General features: G+C 40.4%; 1 long non-coding RNA gene across 1 annotated transcript; it reads left to right on the top strand.

Moving 5' to 3' along the window:
* Positions 1-1,197: 1,197 nt before the first annotated feature.
* On the top strand, positions 1,198-22,075 carry LOC122688113. The gene is made up of 3 exons (XR_006339336.1): positions 1,198-1,305; positions 3,922-4,104; positions 19,939-22,075. It is a non-coding gene; the product is annotated as an uncharacterized LOC122688113 (long non-coding RNA).
* Positions 22,076-22,319: the final 244 nt, after the last annotated feature.

Here is a 22,319-nt window from a genome sequence, read left to right as displayed (position 1 = left end):
CCTTTCTGTTTTACTGTCTAACTATATTTGTTTTTAAGCCGATAATTCTTTATTCAAGAGGGGCTGTGATGCAGAAAGTACCAAGGACACGGGGATGTTCCAGTGCTTCAGAAATGTTTTACACAGAGCCACCCTAGACCAAATCTAGTGCTGACTTGAATATTTCCTGATGAGCTGGTCTTTAAGGTAGAGACTCACAGCAGTTTCTGTGAAAAGTGTCATTTGAATATCAATTATATTGTCCTTGCTGCTATTATTTAAGACAGAAGAGTCAATTTTGCCTTTGTTTGCCCAAAGAAACAGAGCCAGTCAGGAGGAGTGGGTCACCACTTGTGTTGTTTTGTTTGAGAAATGCACAATGAGCCTGCTTGTGAGGCAAAACAATAAGCACCTCTAATTGCAGCCTCTCCTTGTCCTTGGGCGTCAATTCCTGCCTTGGGTCATTCACTTAAGCATTTAAGGCTGACTTTCAGCTTTAGAAAGGGAGGGACAACCTGTTTTATTTATACAAAGATAAATTAAAAGCAAGAACTATCAAGGGGCCACCTATCCTTTCTTTGGGTTCCGACAGATCCCAGAGTCATTTATTTTGGAGCAACTTGGGTAAAAGCCAACACAATTTTGCTGTTTTATGGCCAGTCATTGGCAGGATGATGGTAAATGAATGGGAAAATGTCACTGCAAAAACCAGAGTAAAAGTGGAATTTTAGGTTGTTGAATTATAGTTGTTTTAAGATGAATGCTACAGCTAAAACATTTTACTCTCATTTATATTAGCATATTCATCTAGGTCAAAGGCTCACTTTTTATTCTTAATGTAACATTTTTAAGAGATCATATTTGACAGATTTAGAGAAAGGTCATTCAAAGTTGAGATAACCTGCAATTTGGTGAATGCATGGCTATAATTGAAAAAAAAAAAAAAAAAGACACATTAAAGGTCCTGAAGTTAAGTACAAACTATTGATGCCTCAAATTTAGAATCCAGCTTTGCATTTTACATGCTATGCAGAGGGAGCAAGTTCCTATATTTGAACTGGGTTCCACAAAGATGCAGGAGGCATTATGCTGTTGCACTTCTGGGTCTTTTGTTTTCTTACCTGCAACAGACAGTCGGACTCAGCAGGAATTGAATCCAAGGCTTCGTGCGGCTCCAAGCAGGCTGAGCACGGTGGGTCTCGGACTCGGGCTCTGATGCCGGCACCCCGTTTGCTCTCCTGGATCCTGAGACGCCACCGCAGGGCTGCCCTGCGAGGTCTTTTGGAGAAAGCTGTTCTCTGTCGCCACCTGCAATTGAAATCAATGGTATCATCATTATTAATGTCACATATTCTTATTTTTACTAGTAATGATCATTCAAGGCATCAAATGTTACACTCTGGAAAAATCATTAACTGGTTTATAGGAAAGTGCAAGTTAAAAGCTTCATTTCATACAAAAACTCAATTCAGCAATTAGTTCTTGATATGTTTTAGTCAGAGTGACTGTCCTGCCTTAAATATCTCTAGTTGCCTAAGATCTAGTTGGCTCTGATTTAGCTAGTATCATACCTAATCCAGAGCTTGGTTACACTGAGCATTAAGGCTGATATTTACCCTAAGTCTATTTAACGTTTACTATAAGGCATTCATTAATCGGAGAACTGACCCTCTGGTAGCTCAGACAGTAAAGAATATGCAATGCTCAGGAGATGCAGGTTTGATCCCTGGGTTGGGAAGATTCCCTGGAGGAGGAAATGGCTACCCACTCCAGTATTCTTGGCTGGAAAATTCCATGGACAGAAAAGTCTGATTGGTTACAGTCCATGGAATTGCAAAGAGTAGGAAATGACTGAACAAGTAATACTTTAAAATGCATTCATTAATCTAAGCATTAATCCCTTTATTTGTGCACTAATTCATTCAACAAGTATTTATTGACCCTCATTAAGTGCTCAGTTCTCTAAGAGACACTGAGGATAGACTCTCAATATACTTTGCTTTTCAAGTAAATCTCAACACTGTACCTGCCTTCATGAAGCTTATAGTGCAAATTGCATTTTTAAAACATGATCACACATGTGAATTTAAAACTATAGCTGTGGTAAGTTCACAAAGAGATCTTTGTTGTGCTATGGAAAACTAGAATGTGAGAATGTGGCCTATCCAAGGGAGTGAGAGATTTATTTAAATGCATTAGATAAAAAATAAGTAGGAGTCAGAGCAGGATGTTTTAAGCATAGTGCAAGGTCTTGCACTGGAAAGTGACATGCATATGTCAAAGAGCTAAAAGAGAACCAGTGACTAGATCATCAGGGATGAGAGAGAAAGACTGCCGGTGATTTTGCAGTGAAAATCACAGGTGTGGCTGAAAGGGCCTTGTAGGCCACTGTGGGGATTTGGGCTTTTACTCTAAGACCCTAAGACTCTAAGACCAATGCGAAGTTGTCTGATTTAACCCAGGGTCATGGAGGGATGAGCAGTTAGTGTGAGGATTAGAACCTAGGTGGATATCATATTCAGATGTATATTTCAGAAGGATCATTCTGATTGTTTTGTAGCCTGGGTCCACCAAGGTGAACACTAGAGCCCTAGTGGAAGATAATAACTCGATCACTCGCAGTGAATTTTAAGAGATGAAATCATGGATTAAATATGGTGAAGAGGGGAGAGGACAAAGATAAGGATGCCTTTGGGGGCATGGCCTGTATCCCTGAGTGCGTGATGGTGCCATTCACGGGGACACGTAGCACTGGAAAAGGGCTGGGGCCATCTTGCTTGTCCACCACCCTCTGTTCACACCAGACCATCTCCACATACACCTGTTAGTTTAAATCACCAAACATGAAGAAGGCAAACACAGTGACCACTGATGTACCGTACAAGTGAGACTGATTTTTATCAGAGCACTGATACTGATGCCGCTGATGGAAAAGAGTTCAGTTGTTCAACCAGAGTCGCATGGGCTTCCCTGTGGCTCAGCTGGTACGGAAGCCGCCTGCAGTGAGGGAGACCTGGCTTCCATCCCTGGGTTGGGAAAGTCCCCAGGAGGAGGGAATGGCTTCCCACTTCAGAGTCACACAGAGGAAACAGCATGAGCTTTGTAGTTTGTAATTTGCTTGGTTCTAGATATGCCTGGTTCTAGATCCTGGTTTACCACCTCTTAGTTTTGAAAGAGTGGACACTTTATTTAAAGTCTCTCAGGCTGGGCTCCATTGGCATTTTTGGTTGGGATAATTTTTGGATATGGGAGGCTGTTCTCTGCATTTTAGGATGGTATGCAGCTTCCTTGGCTTCTATCCACAAGATGCTGGTAGCCACACCCCTTTGTAATAAAACCCAAAAATATCTCAGTGAAGTGAAATTTGCTCAGCTGTGTCCGACTCTTCACGACCCCATAGATTATACATTGAATTCTCCAGGCCAGAATACTGGAGTTGGTAGCCTTTCCCTTCTCCAGGGGATCTTCCTAACCTAGGGATCGAACCCAGGTCTCCTGCATCACAGACAGATTCTCTACCAGCTGAGCCACAAGGGAAGCCCAAGAATTCTTGAGTGGGTAGCCTATCCCTTCTCCAGTGGATCTTCCCAACCCAGGAATGGAACTGAGGTCTCCTGCATTGCAGACGGATCCTTTACCAACTGAGCTATCAAAGAAGTGCAAAATGTCTCACGGAATTGCCAAATATTGGGCAGGAAGCAAAACCTCCTCAGCTTGAGACCTTCTTTACCTTCTCTGAGTCATAAGTATATCATTTGTGAAATAGCTGTGATCTACAGAGCTCCTTGTCTGATACTTACTTGGCACATACAAAATTAGAAATGCACAATTAGATACAAATGTGAATACTTTGAATAATCAAGCAATCATAGCAAATCATGATTTTTGAAAGCCAACTATCATTAACAACAAAAAAATATCAAACTTTTTTCCTTTTTCTAGGGTTCCTTGGAAAGAAGGGCCTGTGCAGGTGAAGAGCCCTGAACCTCAGCGATCTCACAGAAGGCAGATCTCTGAGCAGAAACTACCAGGTTTGGAAGATGAGAATGGATAGAACCAAAGTCATTGACGACAAGCTCTGCCTGGGGTCTTGCCGGCAGGACCCACGGCTGACTTTTCTCGGAGGTGAGCCCGTTCCTTTGTTCTAGTTCCCCTGACCGCGGGTGGCCTCAGTGACGACGCGGAGTGGGCTTGGGCTCCCGCCCAGAGACTGAGGCCGGTTTGCAGCGGTGAGGGCACCAGACCCTGGCCGCTAGACTGGTGCTCAGTGACAAGGGCCCTGGCCTCTGGATCTGTGGGAGAGAATTTCCGCAAAGAACGTAGGGAAGCAAGTAATATACTAAGAGGAAAAGGAGTGTAGTACGTGCGGATGAACACAGAGGCAGACAGAGGCCGAGTCGCACCCTCGAGGGGGTTTGAATTACTCTCATGGACACTCCTGGTTTTCCTTGAGTCGATCGTTTTGCTTTGCTGGTTCGCAGCCGGTGTTTGGTGTATCTCAGGATCCTCCGCTGTGTGCACGATCTCTTAGCCAAGAGGGAATCTACTGCAGAGGCTTGTGGGTAGCTTAACATCACTCATCACTCCCCTTTGACCTCCAAGGAGCCTTTCTGGCATGCGTATTGGAGAGGTCTCCTGACTTCAAGAATGAGGAATATGTGGTCGGGGCAGGGCCCAGCCTCCCTCTTAACTGTCCTGCGAGCCTTGTCCTGGAGTTTCCGTCCCCAGGGAATGAATCTCCAACCGCTTTCCCCTGGTCGGGGCGGGGAATCTACCTCCTGCCTCATCCCTATACTGTGTGTTACAAACATCCATAGCAAACGTCCTTTAATTACTGCAAGTAGTTATTATATGCTACAAGAGGATATAATTTCTATCGCCCAATCTGTCTTAGAAAATGAACCGTCAGTTATTTTAAGGCACTATTTAATTATCAAGTTACAGGGCAGACCCTCCTTAAAAGCCTGTTGATTGGAAGATGAACGGTTCAGTGGCTGAGTAACCAGGGAGCAGGCTGCAAACATTAGGGGCTTCATTCTAAAGTTTAACATGATCCTATCACGTTAGAAACAACTTCCTCTATGGCCTTTTTGTGGGATTCGTTGAAGAAATAATTACCTGTTCTGAAATCTGTTGAAATTAGCACTGGCATCTAAAGATCTATTAAGAGATTAAGGTTTCAAGACTATGCAGCCCCTGACTACCAAACATGTCTACATGGTCAGAGACTTGGTTCCCATAGAAATGACCTCGCTCTCATTATACGTAAAAGAAACTGTGCTCATCAGGATTTCTCCTCTAGGAGAACTTTCTCCTTTTGGAACAATTAGATGTGTAACTAGTTGCATAAACATTTGTTTTGGCTTAATAGAGCTTGTGGGGCTTCTCTGGTGGCTCAGTGGTAAAAAAGTTAAAGTCGCTCAGTCATGTCCTGCTCTGTGTGACCCCATGGACTATACAGTCCACGGAATTCTCCAGGCCAGAATACTGGAGTGGGTAGCCTTTCCCTTCTCCAGGGGATCTTCCCGAACCAGGGATCGAACCCAGGTCTCCCGCCTTGCAGGAGAATTCTTTACCAGCTGAGCCACCAGGGAAGTTCTTGTGGTGAAAATCTGCCTGTAGTATAAGGATGTGGATTCGATCCCTGAGTGGGGAAGATCCCCTAGAGAAGGAAATGGCAACCGACTCCAGTGCCCTTGCCTGGAAAATCCATCCCATGGACAGAGGGGCCCACATGAGAGTCAGCTCGCATCTGAGCGAGTGAAAACAGCAGCAACAGGGCTTCTATTGACTCTAACCTCCAGCTGTTCTTTTAATTTCAAGTAATAATAGTAACTGTATTTGTTTACTAAGGCTGCCATACGAATGTCTCAGACTGGGTCACTTAAACAATAGAAGTTTCCTTCCTCTCCATTCTGGAGCTTAGGCCAGGGTGCCGGCAGCACTGGGTTTCTCTTAGGTCTCTCCCTGGATGTTGTCTATTCATGGGCTGGTCTCTGCACGCACACCCTCGGTGTCTCCCTGTAGATTCACGGGCTGGTCTCTGCACGCACACCCTCGGCGTCTCCCTGTAGATTCACGGGCTGGTCTCTGCACGCACGCCCTTGGCTTCTCCCTGTAGATTCACGGGCTGGTCTTTGCACGCACGCCCTCGGCATCTCCTTGTTGGTCCTCATCTGTTCTTCTTTTAAGGACACCAATCAGATTGAATTAGGGCCTACCCTGGTGGTCTCATTTTAACTTAATGACCCTTTTAAATGGCCTATCGACAAATACATTCACATTCTGAGGTCCTAGCGGTTAGGGAGAGATACAATTCAGCCCATAACAGCAACTCTGTGTATTTAGATGGAAATCACTGTTTAAAAGATATGTTTTCATATATTATTTCAACAGCCTAAATATCCTTAAACTTGTAGTGATTATGACAAAGAGTAATTCCATTGTCCCTACATTTCTTGGGAAAATTAAATCCTTCAAATTCATAGTTTAATATGATATAGGCTCAAAGCATGTGTCATGGACCCATATCTAGTGTGTGTAGTAGTCACTGGTTAGTTTATTGCTATGAACACATTATAGTTGCCTACTGCTTTGAATCTGAGTTTTTCATGATAAAAGCAGCCAGTCGATTTTTTAGTTTATGTTGCTTTGTGGGAGAGATGGATTTTGGCAGTGACATATGAGCAACTATTATGACCTCCTAAACTAAAATCAAGGCCTGATTCTGAGCTGTTCAGGGTAACTTAAAGGGCTCATCGTGTGCCTGACTTAGTGAAGGACAGATACTCCCTTGCACTCTGAATTCTCCCTCTTTGAAAATTTGATATTAACATTATAGAAAAGTTTTCTGGACATTTATTCACCACTCACAAGAATCTGTTTTAACAAATAGGCATGTGCATATGACTACAAACATTTAGGTTACACCTGAGGTCTAGATAAGACCATATAGAGTGCACTGAAATTAATTTAGTTGTTTTTCTCAAAGAATTCAATGTCTTGTTGTTGTTGTTCAAATGTAGTGTACATCATCGCTATTATTCTCCTATATTCATGTGATTCTATCTTATGAGCAGGTGGAGATGCTTTTAAAGAAAGTAGATAAGCATAAGAGACCTAGAAAAGCCCATAGATTAAAAGGAAAATTGGAAATGATAAGAGCTACTGAGAAAAGTGTGAATGGAAATTGGACAGAACCAAACTAACTGAGACTTTGTTAAGGAGTCTGATATAGTGAGGTGGACAGTGAAAATACTGAAAAACCATTAACATCCAATAGTGAAGGAATCATTATTGAATTGATCAGTCAGTTTGATGCCCATCATTGCTCCAAGGAAGAGGAAGATGAAGAGCAACTCTTATGTAACTAGAAGACATATATATGGAAGGGTATACAAAAGAGTCTTTGTGAATGAGTGTGATTCTGCTCTGAGTAAAAACATCACATCCAGAAGTTGCAGTTGTAAGTGTAGCCGTGTGTTATCAGTAGCACATGGAACCCAAATATTGCTCTTTGGAAGGTCTGCTGGTTTCTTTGGTCCATTGCTTCACAAGTTGCTTTATTCAAAGATTCATGGTCATTCCCTGACAGCTCAGCTGGTAAAGAATCTGCCTGCAATGCAGGAGACCCTGGTTTGATTCCTGGGTCGGGAAGATCCCCTGGAGAAGGGACAGGCCACCCACTCCAGTGTTCTTGGGCTTCCCTGCGGCTCGGCTGGTAAAGAATCTGCCTGCAGTGTGGGAGACCTGGGTTTGATCCCTGGGTTGAGAAGATCCTCTAGAGAAGAGAAAGGCTACCCACTCCAGTATTCTGGCCTGGAGAATTTCATGGACTGTATGGTCCATGGAATCACAAAGAGTCGGGGACGACTGAGTGACTCACTTTTATGGCTATTCATTTCCAGAGTCTTGAGAACCAAGAAGAAAAAATTACCTCTTTCTTCCTAGATTCAGGAAGTTGACACTTTCTAGTTTTACTTTGCCCTTCCACGGCTCATTCTGCTGATCCTCAGCCCAGCCAAACAGCACGTGTGACCACAGACTCCAAGCCTCTCTTTCTGCCACCAAACCCTTTTCCACTTACAGAGAGCCATGCAGAAGTACTTCACTAAGGGTGGTTTTCCAACCTAGTCAACAGTAGCATTATTTCACTGTATGTATTATAGTTCATTTTCACTGAAGTATGGATGGAAAGTATAATTACACCTGATACTGGGCAATACCTAGATGTCTTACTATTGCATAATTAGGAATTGATATTTGGTGGCTCAGTGGGTAAAGAATCTGCCAGCCCATGCAACTGACCCAGGATTGATCCCTGGGTCAGGAAGATCCCCTGGAGAAGGAAATGGCAACCCACTCCAGTATTCTTGTCTGGAGAATCCCATGGACAGAGGAGCCTGGTGGGCTACAGTCAATGGGAGGCAGAGAGTCGGACACGACTGAAGTGACTGAGCATGAACGTACGTCAGTATTTAGACATAGTAGGGAATCCTACTTTTGATGAGAGAGAGAAAAAAAGGGGGAAAGGGGAAGAAAGGAAGGAAAGGAGGAAGAAAGAGAGAGAGAGGGAGAGGAGGAAAGAAAAGCACGTTTCTCTAACGTTGCAACTTCTGGGCTACCTGAAAACATCATCTTTGTAAGAAACTTTCTTTCTACGATGAAATGTATTCAGAGTTACAGGCATTTGTTCACAGAAACCCTGGAGCACAAACTTGGCGTGCTGTCCCATTCTTCATCAGAGTTAGCCTCGCAGAGTTTTCTGGGATTCCTCTGTTGAGACCTGTGCTGTTTCTTTCGTCCCCGTCTGTGATTGTTCATTTCAGTGCCTGGTGCTTCCTGTCGGAACTGACTGTGACGCCCAGCTGAAACTGCTCCTGCCCCGGTGTCCCTGACACGCTGCCCTCCAGCCAGAAGGGCACGCGGGCGCAGTCTAAGGAGTCGTGCACAGTTCTGGGCTGCAGGCCCGGCTTGCAGGATGACCCAGCCTGCCTTCTTCAGACCCATGCTCGGGCTGCCGGCGGCCCCGCGCCTCCCAGGCAGACGGCTCGCTCCCCGTGAGGAGGAGAGCTTGTCACGAGCTTCTCCGGTGCCCCGGTGCCAGCCTTCTGCTGGGGTGTTACTTCATCTCTGTGCGCTCTGTCCTCTGGGGCGTCTGACAGGAGGATGTCTTCCCCTCAACGCCACAGCTATCTGTGGTAAATTTCGTCCTTCCTGTTAGTGTTGAAGGTAGAAATGATCACTCAGATTTGCAATACAATAAAAAAAAAATTCTCAAGGCTTTTTGGAAAGGCTAGTAGACGGAATTTCTCAGGAAATTATGCAGGAATTGACTTATTTCTACTTATTTATTTATTTGGGGGGGTGTTTTACAGGAATGGAAAGTCATCAGATAAGTGTGCTTACCAAAACCATAATGAAACAAGTACTTTTAGTGTGTTCTAGAGCTTTATTTTCTTCCCTACCTTTCTCGCCATCTCATGGGCTGGGAAATTATTTCTCATTTTAAATCTTTCATGCAAAGTCTTGTATTTCTATTTATTTCATTTTTTCTTTGTCACTTTTATTGACTAAGAGTTGTGAAAAGTTAATAGGAACTTACAGTTTTTATTTAATAGAAGAGAAAATTATATAAAGTTAAACACAAATAGCTTCTTACAGTGTCAACATATATTTTGAAACTCTTCATCATAAACTAACTCAGAAATATCTATAGAAATTATGAACTTGGCATTATTTATCAATTGCTAATATCCCAAAAAGGAAAGCAGTCATTTATCATGTGGCTGCAAAGAGAAGATCATAATACTGCCTCCAAAATATTCTTGCCAAAAAATTAAGTCTGCATTTAATCAAATCTACATCTATCATTTGCCAGGAGATACAAAGACAGACGCAAGTATTAACACTACAGGAATGTGATCAGCAAAACTTAGAGCTTGTTTATTTAACAAATAAATTGCGAGGAGGAACAAAAAAGGAGTTGGAGGGAAATCTATAGATTTTAAGAGATTCAGGAAATGCATCAACCCACTTTTGACTAGATTGCACAAGAGAAAGATTTGGAATTATTGCCCAAATTCTTAGTTCATCTGATGAGGGACTGCAGTCTTAGAAAGGCCAAATCTCTTGGCCAAGGTCACATAGCTACAAGAAACTCGACTGTCAATGCTGTTGTTCCCCGGTGCCATATGTCTTAACTGCATGGAGTATCTTACAATGTACATGTAGGTCATGATTTCCAGCTTACACAGAGCTCAGAGAGAAAGTAATAGAATAAAATTCTACTTGGTCATAGAAGTAAATGGCAATATTTCTTTTCCTCAATCCATTTGACTTTTATTATTGGTCATATGTAACAACTGTAATAGCCTATCATGTTTCATGTTTGAAAAAAGGAATTAAAATGGAAGCACAAAACACTTTGCACTTCTTTCCCTCAGAGATTAGGTGTGCTCTTTGCAGTGCATGACATTAGCTAGGGACGAGGTGCCAGTAATGCTGGCCAAATGTCTTTGAACCACATGTGTGTCAAGCACACATCACCCAGCCGAAACCAAAACCACTTCATTTGACTATCACTTTTGTTCAAGAACTAAAGTGACAGAAACCAGAAGTTTCCTAACTCCTTTTCATAAGTATATTTGAAAGTTGGGTCATAGTGTGCCATGTAAGGAGACAAATTTTCTCTTCATTTAACTGAATTAGCATTGAAACAAATCTCTTATGTTAGTTTTCATTGCTTATACTTTCCATGAGATGAGCAACTGGAGAAACTTAACTCTGGGAAAGTGAATATTCTTCAGAAAAGATGTGGTGTGACAATCTGTTTTTTTTTTTTTAATGTGTTTCTGCATTGACACCTATACCGCATTTGTAAGATGTGGAAGATTTCAACATGAGCCGATGCAAAGTATGGATGGGGGAAAGATTTTGAATGTTTTATCATGTCGGCAGAAGAGAACAAGTATCTTGCAAATATGTAAAAGAGCACATGTTTGTTCTTACCACTCTTCTCCCATTATTTCCACTCTGTCGTTACAGTTTGAACTTGGTGAAGTGTCTGTGACTGCGTTTTAGTCACATACAGGAGATATAATGGTGTCCTCAGTGGGGCAGTCCAAACTTAAGGCACATCTCTCTATCAGTCATGTTGCGGAAGGGGTGGCCACTGATACGTAACACAACCTCTTGAATGTAAAGATGCGATTCATTTGTTGAATAATTTGGCTGGTTTATCTTAATTGTGATTTTGTGGTACTGAAATCAGGAAATACTCAATATTTAATATCAGACAATCTAGAATTACTTTGAGGTAAATAAATTAACAAACTTAAACTGAGCACCTACTATGTGCCAGATGCAGAGTTATGTATGCCCCTTTGAGAGAGCGAAACGGGTAAGACAGCATTTCTAGTTAACACTTTCCCCCCAGTTTTTTTAAGATATAAATGACATAGAGCATTGTATAAGCATAAGGTGTATGGCATAATGATTTGACTTATGTGCATCATGAAATGGTGACCACAATGGGTTTAATGAATATCCATCATCTCATATCAATACAACATTAGAGAAATAAAAAAATCATTTTTTTCCTCTTGATGAAAACTCAAGGTTTACTCTTTTAACTTTCATTTATAATGCATAGCAGTTTTAATTATCTTTATCATGTTGTACATTACATTCCTAGTATTAATACTTATTTATCTTATAACTGGAATTTGTACATTATGACTGCCCCAAACAATTTGCACTCTGCCCACCGCACTTCTAGTAACCACAGTTCTGATCTCTTTTCCTGTAAGTTTGTTTATTTTCAAAGTATCATTGACCTACTAAACAATGTTAGTTCCTGGTACCCAGCATAATGTTTCAATACTTTTGTACATTTCAAAATGATCACCATAAGACTAGTTGTCATCTGTCTCTGTGCAAAGATATTACATAAATATTGACTATATTCTCCACTCTGTACACTTCGTATCTGTGGTTCATTTATTTTGTAATAAAAAATTTGTGCCTGTGAATCTCCTTCATCTATTTCTGTCCTTCCCTGACTTCTTTCTCCTCTGGCACTACCTGTTTGTTCTCTGTATCTATGACTCTTGCTTCTGTTTGTTCATTTTTTGATTTGTGTTTTAGATCCCACATATAAGTGAAATTATATGGTATTTGTCTTTCTCTGTCTTATTTCACTTAGCATAACACCCTCTGGGTCCATCCATGTTGTCATAAATGGCAATATTTCATTTCTTTTTCACGACTAAAGAATAGCTCATTATATATATATATATATATATATACACACACACATATATATACACACACATATACACACATGTATATATAATAGGCATACATATAATACATACATGTACACATATGTATTATATGTATTACATATATATATGTTTGCATCCATATCATGGCTTAGTTTGCTTCCATCCATATCTTGGCTATTGTAAATAATGTTGCAGTGAATATAGGTGTGCATATATATTTTTGAATTAATGTTTTCATTTTCTTCAGAAAAATACCCAGAAGTGGGATTGTGGGATCATATGATAGTTCTGTTTTTAGTTTTTTGAGGAATACCCATACTATTTTCCATGGTGGCTGCACTAATTTACATTCCCACCAATAATACGTAAGTGTCTCTTTTTCCCACATCCTTACTAACACTTCTTATTTTTTGTCTTTTTGATGATAGTCATTCTGACATTTGTGTGACATTTATCATCATCCCAGTGATATTTCATTGGGGTTTTGATTTGCATTTCCCTTATAATTACTGATACTGAGTATCTTTTCATGTGCTTGCTGGCCATCTGTATATGTTCTTTGGAAAAATGTCTCTCCAGGACCTCTGCCCATTTTTTAAGAGGGTTGTTTTGTTGTTGGTGATGTTTTGGAGCTGAATTGCCTAAGTTCTTTGTATATTTTGGATATTAACCCCTGGTCAGGCAAATTGTTTGCAAATATCTTCTTCAATTCAGTAAGTAGCCTTTTTATTTTGCTGATATCTTCCTTCACTGTGCAAAACTTTTGTAGTTTGATGTAGTTCCACATGTTTATTTTTGCTTTTGTTTCCCTTGCTGGAGGAGACATATCTATAAACCATTGCTAAGACTGATGTCAGAGAGCATACTTCTTGTTTTCTTCTAAGGAGTTTTATGGGCTCAGGTCTTACATTTAAGTATTTAACCATTTTGAGTTTATTCTTCTTTATGGTGCAAGAAATCAGTCCAGTTTGATTCTTTTGCAGATTGCTGTAAAGTTTTCTCAAAACCATTTATTGTAGAGACTTTCTTTTTCCTGCTGTTTATTCTTGCCTCCATCATTGTAGATTAATTGTTCACAAACATGTGTGGGTTTATTTCTTGGCTTTCTATTCTGTTCCATTGATCTGTATGTCAGTTTCTGTGTCAGAACCATGCTTTTTGATTGTCGTAGCTTTGTAGTATAGTTTGAAATCAGAGAGAGTGAATATTTACTGTTTTGCCTTTCTTTCTTAAGATTGTTTTGGCTATTTGGTGTCTTTTGTGTTTCCTTTCATGTTTGGAATGATTTGTATGGTGAAAAATGCCATACAAGTTTACATTACATAAGAAGCTGAGAGAATAATTTTTCAAACTTGAAAAATTATTCTCTCAGCTTCTTATGTAATGCTCGACATTTTACCAGAAACAGAATAGAGTGAAATTAGGAGTCATGTGACTTAATGTATTCTCATTCTACATTACATGTATGGTGACCATAATTTCAGATTCATAATAGAATAAAGTATCTGACAATAGAATCTGATATTCAAAGTTCAGCAGTGACCACAGGACTGGAAAAGGTCAGTTTTCATTCCAATCTCCAAAAAAGGCAATGCCAAAGAATGTTCAAACTACTGCACATTTGCACTCATCTCACACGCAAATAAAGTAATGCTCAAATATCTCCAAGCCAGGCTTCAACAGTACGTGAACCAAGAACTTCCAGATGTTCAAGCTGGATTTAGAAAAGGCAGAGGAACCAGAGATCAAATTGCCAACATCTGTTGGATAATCAAAAAGGCAAGAGAGTTCCAGAAAAACATCTTCTGCTTTATTGACTATGCCAAAGCCTTTGACTGTGCGGATCACCACAAACTGTGGAAAATTCTTAAAGAGATGGGAATTCCAGACCACCTTACCAGCCTCCTGAGAAATCTGTATCAGGTCAAGAAGCAGCAGTTAGAACTGGACGGGGACCAAAGGACTGGTTCCAAATCTGGAAAGGAGTACGTCAAAGCTGTATATTGTCACCCTGCTTATTTAACTTATATGCAGAGTACATCATGTGAAACGCCAGGCTGGATGAAGCACAAGCTGAAATCAATGCTGGGAGAAACATCAATAACCTCAGATATGCAGATGGCACCACCCTTATGGCAGAAAGCAAAGAAAAACTAAAGACCCTCTTGATGAAAGTGAAAGAGGAGAGTTTAAAAGTTGGCTTAAAACTCAACATTCAAAAAACAAAGATCATGGTATCTGGTCCCATCACTTCATGGCACATAGACGGGGAAAAAATGGAAACAGTGATGGATTTTATTTTCTTGGGCTCCAAAATCACTGCAGATGGTGACTGAAGCCGTAAAATTAAAAGACATATTCTCCTTGGAAGAAAAACTTTGACCAACCTAGACAGCATATTAGAAAGCAGAGACACTATTTTACCAACAAAGATCCATCCAGTCAAAGCTATGGTTTCCCCAGTCATGTATGGATGTGAGAGTTGGACTATAAAGAAAGTTGAACACCAAAGACTTGATGCTTTTGAACTGTGGTGTTAGAGAAGACTCTTGAGAGTCCCTTGGACTCAAGGAGATCCAACCAGTCCATCCTAAAGGAATCAGCCCTGAATATTCATTGGAAAGATTGATGGTAAAGCTGAAACTCCAATACTTTGGCCACCTGATGCAAAGAACTGACTCATTGCAAAAGACACTGATGATGGGAAAGATTGAAGGTGGGAGGAGAAGGCAAGGACAGCAGATGAGATGGTTGGATGGCATCACCAATGCGATGGACATGAGTTTGAGCAAGTTCTGGGAGTTGGTGATGGACAGGGAGGCCTGGCGTGCTGTGGTCCATGGAGTCCCAAAGAGTCAGACACTATTGAGTAAATAAACTGAATTGAACTGATTTGAAGTCAAGATTTATACAATTTATTTATTTATCAGATAAGTCCACTTATTTATTATAAGTTTTCTACTTTTGTCACTCTGGGACCGTTTAAACAAAGAAACATTTCAGAAAAACACTAGAAGCATGAGATGAGGAGACTGAGGTCTGCAGAGCTCAATACTGTGTACAAGAATCAATTGTGAATATTTTCTAATGGGGCTGTCATGTCTGTCTTAACCCCGGAGAAAGAAATGGCAACCCACTCCAGTATTCTTGCCTAGAAAACCCCTGAGGCCTGGTGGGCTACAGTCCATAGAGTCACATAGAGTCGGACATGACTGAGTGACTTCACTTTCACTTTCACTATCTGTCTTAAGTCAATCAAACTATGTGTCTTAACTTGCCCTACTCTTGACACATACTATATTTTAAAAAGTATAATTATCTGCTGCCCAAGCTAGTAAAGGTTTATGGTGAAACGAATCATCTCCAACGTAGACAGTCATGAATTTTTCTCTAGCAATTCCCTCATTAGCTGTATGTTTGAATGACTCTCTTATGCAAAGTAATAATGACCCGTCTCTTTTCTTGTCGCTTCCTAATTTCCTGTCTGCTAAATTCCTTACTTTTTAGCATAAAAATAACTAAACTTGCATCTGATCCACCTAAAAGATTTATTGTTTTTTGCCTTCGCTTCTGTGTCCCTATTTCTCATTCTTTTTACAGACTTAAAAAATAAATCCATATTTCAGTATTCTTATTTTCTGCTTATGTCAATTCATAACAGATTGTAAATTTTCTGGATTTTACTATGAAATTGAGGTTGCTAAGGGAAACAATAATCTAATTATTATTCAATTAAAAAGAACAACATATGGCACTATTAAATTGCCTCCTTTGTTGATACTACCTTCCATTGACCTATGCGGTGGAAAAGAAAAATTAAAGCATTTTACCTGTGTTCCATCCTTTCTCCATTACCAGGAAGGCAGGTGGGATACTCAGGAAGGAAATAAGGTGGATGAACTTGTCGAGTCATGAAAACATGATAAGCCGACTGCTTGTCAAACAGATTAATGATATTTACTAAGAAGAGAATCCTTACTTATAAAATGTTTTTAACAGGATGTTCCTGGTTTGCAGTTGCTATGGATCAAGTTTAAAATCTAGATAGATGGCTAGCTGGAAAATATCACACAACTAGTGGGCCATTTGAGATAAAAAAAAAATGGAAATGTTTATAATCTAAACTTTTCACACTGTGTGAGATAACCTTCATAAATCATTTGGAGTTCTTACCTACTTTGAACTGGGAGCTGATGTCCGTCATGGGAAGAGTGTAACCACGGAGTTACGTCCAATATTCCAGGTGTCTCCCTGCTTTCCCTGTGACTCCTCTTTGACTGAACCTTCAGATTATTTGTAAAGGCTGATCTTGGGGAGAATCACTGATTGGTGTCAGCCAGATTTGATGATCCAGCTTGTGTGTTAGCACATGCATGTATGTGTTTGTTAGTTTCCCTCCAAAATCCTTACAAACTCTTTCTCTTCTCCTCATAAATGTCTGTTTCCCCCAAGCTTTCCCCTCTGCCATTTAATACACAATTGATGAGCTGCCACATTGCCCCAAATGGCATCCAATTGCCACCATGACTCCCCTGATTTTTCCCAACCCTGTGAATGCCCCTGCCGTCTCCCCAACGGTGGATGAAACCAGATTCTTCCATCTCAGTTACTTTTCACATTCATGAAATCACAACATCTTACAAATCCAACTCTCATGTCTCTTTTACTGTTCCTATCAATGCCATTCCCAGTGCCACTAGTTTAATTCAGATGTGGTCATTCTTGTCATGTATTAATGGACTTTTCTTATACCTAATTGTTTTTTCTGTGTGTGTTTTTTTCCCTTTAGTTGGTTTCTCTGTGGTCTGTCTCTTGCACTGCTGCTGGAGTCAGCTTGATAAATATCAGTCTAATCAGATTATACCTGTGCTTAACGTTCTTCCCCGGTACTCTCTGGATATCAAGATTTTGTTAATACAAAACCCTTCGTGATGTTTCCTGTTACCTCTCTACTCTCATCTTCCAAAAGTAACTTGTATTCCTATTGTCACTCATTATGCTGCAGTTCCACAAATAGATAAAGCTATTTTCCATGGTTTCCGTGAAAGTTTACAGGATGTCTTTTTACCCTCTGTTGAGATAATTGTTTTATATTCCCTACACTGCCTATTCTCTTATGTATTGTATTCTCTTAGTAAATTTCTTAATAATACAATGCCCTTCCTTTTTAAAAATAAATCTTGCTTGGTCAGGATGAATAATTATTTTAAAGTATTTTTGAATTCTATTAATGTTCCCTGTTGAATGTTTTTCTGCACCTGTGTTTATAAGGGAGCTGGACAAAGGGTTAGTTCTCTATTATTTTGCTGTTATTTCTGGATTTTGGTATCAAAATAATGCCGTCACATTAAATGAATTAATATTTTTTATCTTTTTCTTTTAAAATATGCTGATATACTTTATATTAGATTAAATTGGCTTTTCCTTTAAAATACAAAAGAACTCAACACAAAATGATCTGATACCTAAGGCTTATTTGGAGATAATTATTTTACAACTTTTCAATTTCTATGTATATTACTAATAATTTTTCAGAGCACTACTTCTTTTAGAATAATTTTAGAATGATATATTTTCCAAGGATATTGTCTACTTCATGGAAATCCTTTTAACTTTATTTGAGAGTATTATTCCTTTGTACTTTTAAATTCCTTCTGTATTTATTGTTACAATCCTTTTGTGAATTCTCTTTTTCCTTGATGAGTTTTATCAGAGATATGTTCAACCGTCTATCCCCTTAAAAGTCAGCCCTTGAATCTAATTATAATTGCCAATATTTTGTTTAGTTTTTAATAGTTAATTGTATCTTTACATTTATTATTTTATCACCTTATTTTCCTTTTCTTAAATTTTTAAATTAAGTATTAAGATAATGAGCAAAAATATAAACAGTGGAAAGAAAAAGAGTAATAAAAATAATAAAAATAAAATAATTTGAAAAATAAATATTAATAGTAACACATTAATATATCTATACTATATAGTATTATATGTAATAATATATATATATAAAGTGACATAAATAGACATACTACTTAAAAGATAAATGGGATTAGAATGCATAAAACATAAGGAAGTTTACAGAAAAAAAAAAAAGAATGGACTAAAATTAGGCAAATGTTAACCAGAAGGAAACTGGTTTAAGTATCTAATTATCAGGCAAAATAGATTTTAAAGTAATTATTGATGACAAAGAAAGTAATTATCTACTGATAAAAGCTTCAATTCACCAAGAAAAATATAATAATTTATAATTTGTATACCTCTGATATAAATTCAGAGTGGAAAACTGCAACACACCTTTCTTGTAATCAATAGATCAAATAGATAAAAGATCAGTGAGAATATGGAGCCTGTGAACAGCACAATTAATAATTTTGGTATAATAAACATACACAGACTACTAAAACATGAAATGGAGAACACTCTTTTATTTGAAGCACACCCTTGAAATATTTATGCAAATCAACTACAAATTATATGAAAACTTTAAAATTTCAAAGAATCTAGTTTTATCTCAAAATCTCTCTTCTCCAAAAGGTGTATGTCCTTCACTTTTCAGGAGTCTGCATCCAAGAGCTTAATTGCACTGTCCTTCCACCACTGGAGACCTTTTCTTTTTGAAGAATGTTGCAGATGTCGTTGAGGGTGTAACCCACCACTGGGGTATCCTGCCTTGGATTCACTATCCAGGATCGAATTTGATCAGAGCCGTCACTGAAAGGCTGGCAGAACCAGAAACTGAAATCTTCTGAGTTAATTCCCTGTCATAAGCCTGTCATAAGCCTGTCATGGCCAAGACAACTTCCAGGAGTCAGGGAAAGGACAGTTCACAATCGCTCCTTGAATTGGAGTCATCATGTAGATCTCCTTCCACAAAGTGAGGCTGAAGCGCTCACTGCACTCAAGTGGACGTGTCTGCAGGCTTTGCATCACAGCTGGATGGAATTCCAGCCCTCTGTCCCTGCCTTCATCACATAGCCAAGTTCTTGAACAGTAGCCTGCTGAGTCACTCAGGTCATACATACAGTAGAGCCCATTTCATAGCTATGCCATCCAAGATGAGCACTTTTATTCCAGCCTACCCTATGCACTGGCATCTGATATCTGTTTATACCTCAGGTCCATCTCAGCAAAGGGACCACACTCTTGAATTTCTGATTCTGTATAAGTCAAGTCTCAGTGAAACTGCAATTTCTCTAAACCATTCAACCCTAAATATGGCATACAGTCAGGAGATGAAGGTCAACATAGTTTTTTAAAGGAAATAAAATATTCAGTTATGATTCAAGAAAGCTACAAAATGCCACTGGATTCACTCTTTTTGTTACAAAGGGCATTATAACTTCCATGACATTTCCACTAACTAGGGGTCTCCAAGCATTTTCTGCCCTTCAACAAAAAGCATGTGCAGTGGGAGCGACTGGGTTTCTCGCATCCTAATGCACACCTTGGGAGTTTATTGAGGTTGAGCCAAGTGTTCACAATTCCATGCCTTCTGCAAGAGAAATACACACGATATTTGCATGCATTTTAAAACCACATAACCAGCAGAGAGGGCATAGGAAAAACTAGAATGTACTGAATCAGATAAGTGTTAGTAATACTCCGATGAATTCTGATGCCATCTCAATACAACTTGTAATTAACCCCCTGTTCTTTGCTTTGTTAGATGTCTGTTAGGATGAAAACCTGGAGTTCTTATGCCAGGAAAGTCATAGGAACAGGTCATGAAAACTGGATTCTATTAAGTTATCCATTCCTGAACGGAAGTGCGCCTGAGATGCTCGGAGAATGCAGATACACATGGAAAACGGCCCCCTGAGACCGACCCGAGGCGCGGGGCCGGTGCTGCAGTGCTTGCTCCTGGACGCACCTCTTCTTGAGCAACAAAATGCAAAGAACTCATGTGAGACTAAAAGTAACTGTGTGAGCAACTAGGACAAGTTCTGGACGAACGATAGAGACAGAAAACCAACAGCCACTTCTGATGGGCACCGAGCAAAAGCAGGGGGCAGCGCACGCCCTCTGCACACGGCACCGCCGAGGGGCGGGCGGACCACCTGCCGCCTCCACCCGGACGCCTGCACACGCCTCCCTCTCCCCAGGAGGACCCGGCTTGCCCTGCTCCACCTGTTACCGGCCGTTGCCGTCCACTGCTGCGGCAGGGGCTCCAGGAAAACCTTGCCTGAATTTCTTAGCTGGCATCTGATCAATCTCTATTGATCTAGGAGGGCAAGAAGGGCTTGCCTGGCGGCTCCATGGTAAACAATCTGCCTGCCCTGCAGGAACCACAAGAGATGGGGGTTCCATCCCTGAGTCGGGAAGTTCCCTGGAGGAGGAAATGGCCACCTACGCCAGCATTCTTGCCCAGAAAATCCTACGGACAGAGGAGCCTGGAGGGCTACAGTCCATGGGGTCGCAAAGAGTTGACATGACTGAGCAGCTGAGCACGCGGGAGGCCGAGAACCCCGGATGGTGGCACTTCCGCAGAGAGGAGGGGCGCTCGTTAAAACAGGGCGAGGAAGTGGTGTTTGAACTAGACGCCTAAGATGAGTAAGATTAGGAAGCAACAGGAATGTTAGCATGAAGTTGTGTTCCCATAAAAAAAAAAACTGATGTCAATACGTTGTAAAGAGCCCTGTGTATGTTTATTCCTTGTGTTAATTTTGGGTCCCTACAGCCTATTTGCCTTTCAAAAGGCTTCCACATGGGCTCATTTGTTCCTGTGTGCAACTCTGGGTGAATGACCTTGTGACATCATTATTCCTATTTTATAAATGAAGCGCAGAGAGATTTTGTGATTTCTCACAAAGCTCTTAGTAAACAAGTCAGAGAACTGACTGGGAACTCTGTGTGTGCGTGTTTTGCCATCTTGAGGTTGGGTGCTTTGCTCAGTACTCCGATCATTTTGTACCGTTCGTATTTTCCCCCGGAAACTATGAGCCATGATTAATAAGTTGGTATTGATCCCATTTAGTGCTAAAAAGGAAGTGGAAAAGCAGAGGCTGCTGCTGTCCTGTAGTCCGTTGTGTCCGACTGTCTGCGACCCCCTGGATTGTAGCCCGCCAGACTCCTCCGTCCATGGATTGTCCAGACAAGAATACTGGGTGGGTGGCCATTTCCTTCTCCGGGGAAAGCTGTGGTAGCCCTGTAGTCAAGTTAGACGTGTGTTTTGTAACTGTTGAGAGTATCAGAAGAATCTGATGGTCATAAACATAAACATAAACAGCCCTTGTTAGGTGTCCATTTTTCTAGAAGTAACATTAGATGTAATATCAATTTGTGTGTCTCTCTGTGTGTGTCTTTATGAATTCAAACATATATGGAGAAACATAGATCCGTGTTCAGCTTCGTGAATTTCACTGAACGTACCTGTGGGGTAAACAGGCAGACAGAGACGCTGACCTTAGGGGTCACACACAGCGTCTCTGCGCTCTCCTCTCTAGGCAGCCAGTGCCCGCCGTTCTGACTTCTGACCTCACAGGCTGGTTCGCCTGTTTATGAGCTTTAGGTGAAGGGCCTGCTCTCTGTGTCTTTCTCTGCATCTGGTTCCTTTGCTCATCGTGATTGTGAGCTTTATCCGTGTTGTTGCATGTGGCTGTGGTTCACTGTCTCTCACTGCTGTTTCATGTACTATTGATATTTTTCTCCTACAGTGACGAGTGTTTGCTTTGGACTATGGGAAATAAATGGCATTGTGGACACTATTAGGCTGTCTTTTGTTTTGCCTAATTTAAAAGTCTTATGAAAAGAGCTTTATGAAGTAAGTTTAAAAAAAAAGCATGTCAACTTTGTTACAATGTTTGCAAGTAGTTCTGAAGTAGGAATGGAAATGGAAATGTTTTTTAAAAAGTGAGAAGGAGAGAGAAAGGAGGAAAGGGGAGCAATGGTCTCCCTGATTTCGATAATTATGAAAATTATGATAGTAATCTAGATGAACTATTTGCAGCAATATGGATGGACTTAGAGATCATCACACTAAGCAGGTAAGTCAGACAGAGAAAGACAAATATCATGTGATACCACTTACATGTGCAATCTAAAATATGA

The sequence above is a fragment of the Cervus elaphus genome, chromosome 32 (assembly GCF_910594005.1).
Source record: "Cervus elaphus chromosome 32, mCerEla1.1, whole genome shotgun sequence".
Classification (NCBI taxonomy): Eukaryota; Metazoa; Chordata; class Mammalia; order Artiodactyla; family Cervidae; genus Cervus; species Cervus elaphus.
This window is presented reverse-complemented; position numbering and strand designations above follow the sequence as displayed.